General features: G+C 46.9%; 1 pseudogene; it reads left to right on the top strand.

Moving 5' to 3' along the window:
- Positions 1 to 2,936: 2,936 nt before the first annotated feature.
- On the top strand, positions 2,937 to 5,358 carry LOC105553891 (annotated as a pseudogene).
- Positions 5,359 to 5,561: the final 203 nt, after the last annotated feature.

The raw sequence follows: 5,561 nt of genomic DNA, 5'->3' as shown, positions 1-5,561 counted from the left end.
GAAAGCACTTCTGATTCAGTGAAAATTGAACAGAGACTTGAATAAAGTGCAGAAGCCAGCCCTGTAGATATATGGGGGAATAGTTTCATAGCCAAGTGTCTAAATCTTCTGACAGATTTGGAATGTCTATGCTAAGTGCTGAAACAGGAGTGCACTAGTAGGAGATGGAGAGGTTCAAGAAACACCTGGGTAGCTAACTTGGCTTTAAGGGAGTGAATTAAGGGAAAGAGTTGGAGGAGATGTGGACAGAGAGAAAGGATAAGAACTTTGGCTTGTATTCTGAGTGATGGGAAGCCACAGGAAGGAAATAGGGAAAGTAGTCATATGATGGATCCTGTGTTGTGCTACCCAGATCCTTCTTCAATGAATACCTATTGTCTCCACTACCGGGTGTACTATTGGCTGACTGGTAGGTGACAATCCCTTCAGGGACTGCTGCAGCTGCAGAGGGCTGCTTTGCTGAGGTTGTGTCCCTTATGGAATAGACCACATCCATGGCTGACTGATGAGGAAGCATAAAGATCTCTGTGTTAGCCCAATTTGGAACAATTCTGAGGAGCCATTCTAGCTCTGAAAAGCTAACATGTGGTTGGCTAAGCCTGTCATTGGATCTGTATAGCCACTTAACTTCTGTGTCTACCCAATTCTGCTTTCTTCTTCCCTTCCACAAGTGTTGATCCCAAGGGCACTCTTTGAAAAGTCTTACATGCTAAACTCTACCTCAGTCAGCTTCCAGGAAACTTAACCTATGACAAGTGACATGACATTGCTTATGCCATAGGAGGGTCTTCCTGGCTACTATAAGGAAAGGGAGCTTCCTTTCCTGCTTGTTGTTAGGAGACTACTACAGAGGTCCAGATGGAAGATGACAGTTGCTTGGGCTAAAATGGCAACAGAAGGAAGGTAAGAAGTAGTCAGATTCTAGGGACACATGAGAATCATGCCAAGAGAATCTGTTAGTAGATTGATGTGGAGTGATTTGGATAATTCCAAAGTTCTTAGCCCAAGCAACTGAAGAATAGATTTGCCAGTTACCAAGAAAGAGGTGATGTGAATATGAGAAGTTTGTGACTTGTTAAGTTTAATACTCCTGTTAGTCAGCCAAATGGAGATGTCAATTAGTCAGCCAAATGGAGACATCAAGTGGGCAGCTATACATATGAATCTGGACTTCATAAGAGAGGTATCTGCTGAAAATGCAACTTCTGGAGTAATCAGCTTAAAGATGCTATATAAAGCCATGGAGCTGAATGAGATGGCCTGGTAGTGAGGGTTGATAGAGAAGCCTCATCTATACCAAAGTGACTAACAAGGAGAGGTTAGGGAGTTGAATGAAAATGAATGAGAGAGAGAGTTCTGAGAGTACAAGTAAAGAAAATGTATTAAAGTGCAGAGTGTGATCAGCTGTTTCATATGCTGTTGATAGTGTTGGGTAAGATGAAGACTGTGCACTATAATGGATTTGAAGACGCCTTCAACAAGAACAGATCTATGTCCCAGGAATATAAAAACAGTATCTGATTCAATCCCTATGATAACCTAATAAAATAGGTATCCATTCTTTTTATAAAGAAGGACATTTAACTTGGAACCTAAGGACACAGCCTTTGGTCACACAGTTCAGATCTGTTAGGTAACAGATCTGAGTAACAAGGTTGAACACAGTTCTATCTTACTCATGAGCCCATATTCTATACACCACATCATTCTGTAGAGGATGGGTAGAGTTGTTGGTTATATACTGATAGCTGCAGTCCCTGCTGGTAATACTAGAATATTAATGTCTGCAGTAACATTGGTTGTTAATATCCTGACACCTAGACGCTATCCAACTCATATCAACATTTTGCGGAAGAACCAAGGTGCAGAAAAGTAAACTGATTTGCCCAAGTTCACATCCCTTATAATCCCAGGTCCCTTGACTCAATATACAATGCTTGTTCCACTGCACTGTATGGCTTTCCAAAAAGTCCCTTAAGGGCAAAAATCCTTTACACAAAGCTAGCTTAGAGTGCTGGCAGGAGAGAAATAAGAGGCAAAATGTTATTAGACCCAGGCCAGAGGGAGAGGGCAGCATTCCACCCCTGGAGAAGGCATTGCCTATGCTGACACGTGAATGGTAAGAGATTGTCCTGCAAGAAAGGGCACATCCTTACAAGGGCTAAAGGGCCTTGGATCTGAGGAAAAGGGAAAAGTGTGAAGTGAATACATCCTAGAATATGTTCCTGTGTTCTCCGTATAATTCTTCTCTCCTAACAGATTTAGAGTGTCTATGTGAAGTGCTATGCTAGACATTTTCTGAGCATTACCTCTAATCCTCACAAAATCCCACTTTTAGATAAAGTGGCTAAATTGCAATGAAGTAGTAAGCAGTGGATCTTGTATACTTAGTCTCAGGTCTGTTGAATTCTTTAATTTTTAAAATTTTTTTGAGACTGAGTCTTGCTCTGTCGCCCAAACTGTAGTACAGTGGCTTGATCTCAGCTCACTGCAACCTCCACCTCTTGACTTCAAGCGATTCTCCTGCCTCCATCTCCTGAGTAGCTGGAATTACAGGCAAGTGACACCATACCTGGCTAATTTTTGTATTTTTTTTTTTTAGTAGAGACAGAGTTTCTCCATGTTGGCCAGGCTGGTCTGGAACTCCTGACCTCAGGTGATCCACCCACCTTGGCCTCCCAAGGTGCTGGGACTACAGGCGTGAGACACCACACCCGGCCACTGGTCTGTTGAATTCTAAGATCCACTTTTATCCCACTACATTACATGCTCTGACATGTTACGTAATAAAATCTGCCATGGGAATATGTAATCCTCATTAATTTGGATGTGACTTATATGGGTAAAAATCATTTATAAATAATCAAAAATCCTCCCCTTTGCATTACAATTTCTAGCCTGAGTTAGTAATCTCAATTCTGCACTTCACTAAGAACATGCAGACACAGCCTGAAATGAATATAGAGAAAAACAAAATTCAGCCAAGCACGTTGGCTCACCCCTGTAATCCCAGCACTTTGGGAGGCCGAGTCAGGCAGATCACTTGAGCTCAGGAGTTGCAGACCAGCCTGGACAACATGGTGAAACCCAGTCTCTACAAAAAATATAAAAGAAGTAGTTGGGCATGATGGCACGCACCTATAGTACTAGCTATTTAGGGGGCTAAGGTAGGAGGATTGCTGGAGCTCAGGAGGTCGAGACTGCAGTGAGCCGAAATCATACCACTGTACTACAGCCTGGGTGACAAAGAGAGAGAGACCCTGTCTCAAAACAAAACAAAACAAAACAAAACCCACAAAATTCCTCTCATGATTATGGCACCTGCTTCCTGTGTGATCCTTTAAAAGACTTTTTAAAAATTTCAATTAAAACAAGTTTGAATGTAAACTTTCTTCATGAATGTAATTCCTTATGTATAAATTTGTTATTAGAGTATTTTGATTATACAACATTTTTTGGTTATATATGTGTGATTTTGTATATATATGTGTGTGTGTGTGTGTGTGTGTGTAGAGAGAGAGAGAGAGAGAAAGAGAGAGAGAGAGAGAGAGAGATGGAGTCTTGCTCTGGCGCACAGGCTGGAGTGTAGCGGCGCAATCTTGGTCCACTGCAACCTCCACCTCCCAGGTTCAAGTGATTCTCCCACCTCAGCCTCCCAAGTAGCTGGGACTACAGGCAAGCACCACCATGCCCGGCTACTTTTTGTATTTTTAGTAGAGATGGGGTTTCACCATGTTGATCAGGCTGGTCTCCAACTCCTGGCCTCAGGTGATCCACCCGCCTCAGCCTCCCAAAGTGCTGGGATTATAGGCGTGAGCCACCAAGTCCAGCCTTAGTTATCTATATTATATTGATAATATAAGAAGTCAATCAAGAAGCAGCTTCTCCGCTCCTTCTGGGAACTTCGCCTGGTTCAGCCTGCCTGCCTCCACTCCTGCCTCCACCGTGTCCATCAGGGTGACCCAGAAGTCCTACAAGGTGTCCACCTCTGGTCCCCTGGCCTTCAGCAGCCATTCCTACACGAGTGAGCCTGGTGCCTGCATCAGCTCCTTGAGCTCCCGAGTGGGCAGCAGCAGCTTCAGGGGTGGCCTGGGCAGAGGCTATGGTGGGGCCAGTGGCATGGGAGGCATCACCACTGTCACTGTCAACCAGAGCCTGCTGAGCCCCCTTAACCTGGAGGTGGACCTCAGCATCCAGGCAGTGCACACCCAGAAGAAGGAACAGATCAAGACCCTCAACAACAAGTTTGCCTCCTTCATAGATACGGTATGGTTCCTGGAGTAGCAGAACAAGATGCTGGAGACCAAGTGGAGCCTCCTGCAGCAGCAGAAGACAGCTCAGAGCAACATGGACAACATGTTCCAGAGCTACATCAACAACCTCAGGCGGCAGCTGGAGACTGTGGACCAGGAGAAGCTGAAGTTGGAGGTGGAGCTTGGCAACATGCAGGGGCTGGTGGAGAACTTCAAGAACAAGTATGAGGATGAGACCAATAAGTGTAGAGAGATGGAGAATGAATTTGTCCTCATCAAGAAGGATGTGGATGAAGCTTACGTGAACAAGGTAGAGCTGGAGTCTCGCCTGGAAGGGCTGACTGACGAAATCAACTTCCTCAGGCAGCTGTATGAAGAGGATATCCCAGAGCTGCAGTCCCAGATCTCAGACACGTCTGTGGTGCTGTCCATGGACAACAGCAGCTCCCTGGACATGGACAGCATCATCACTGAGGTCAAGGCGCAGTACGAGATAACCAACCGCAGCCGGTACCAGATCGAGTATGAGGAGCTGCAGACCCTGGATGACCTGAGGCATACAAAGGCTGAGATCTCCGAGATGAACCGGAACATCAGCCAGCTCCAGGCTGAGATTGAGAGTCTCAAAGGCCAGAGGGCTTCCCTGGAGGCTGCCATTGCAGATGCCGAGCAGCGCGGGGAGCTGGCCATTAAGGATGTCAACGCCAAGCTGTCCCAGCTGTAGGCCGCACTGCAGCGGGCCAAGCAAGACATGGTGCGGCAGCTGCGTGAGTACCAGGAGCTGATGAATGCCAAGCTGGCCCTGGACATCGAGATCGCCACCTACAGGAAGCTGCTGGAGGGCGAGGAGAGCCGGCTGGAGTCTGGGATGCGGAACATGAGCATCCATACGAAGACCACCAGCAGCTATGCAGGTGGTCCGAGCTCGGCCTATGGGAGTCTCACAAGTCCCGGCCTTAGCTATGACCTGGGCTCCAGCTTTGGCTCTGGCACAGGCTCCAGCTCCTTCAGCTGCACCAGCTTCACTAGGGCCGTGGTTGTGAAGAAGATCGAGACCTGTGATGGGAAGCTGGTGTCCAAGTCCTCTGAGGTCCTATCCAAGTGAATAGCCACGGCAGCCCCTCCCAGCCTGCCCCTCCTGTGGCTGCACCAGAGCGCCTGAGGGAGCCTGCTGTGAAGGGCAGCACAGGGAATGGGAGACCCACCTGAGCCTCAGTCTTAGCCCTCAGCCCATCCGCCGAGGGGGCAGTTTACTACCTGAGGACTCCCCTAGCCCGTGCCTCCAGCTATAATTCAATAGCTTTTTTT

Source organism: Mandrillus leucophaeus, unplaced genomic scaffold (assembly GCF_000951045.1).
Source record: "Mandrillus leucophaeus isolate KB7577 unplaced genomic scaffold, Mleu.le_1.0 Scaffold614, whole genome shotgun sequence".
In the NCBI taxonomy this organism is placed as follows: domain Eukaryota; kingdom Metazoa; phylum Chordata; class Mammalia; order Primates; family Cercopithecidae; genus Mandrillus; species Mandrillus leucophaeus.
Note: the sequence above shows the minus strand (reverse complement) of the source record. Positions and strands in the feature narration are given on the sequence as shown.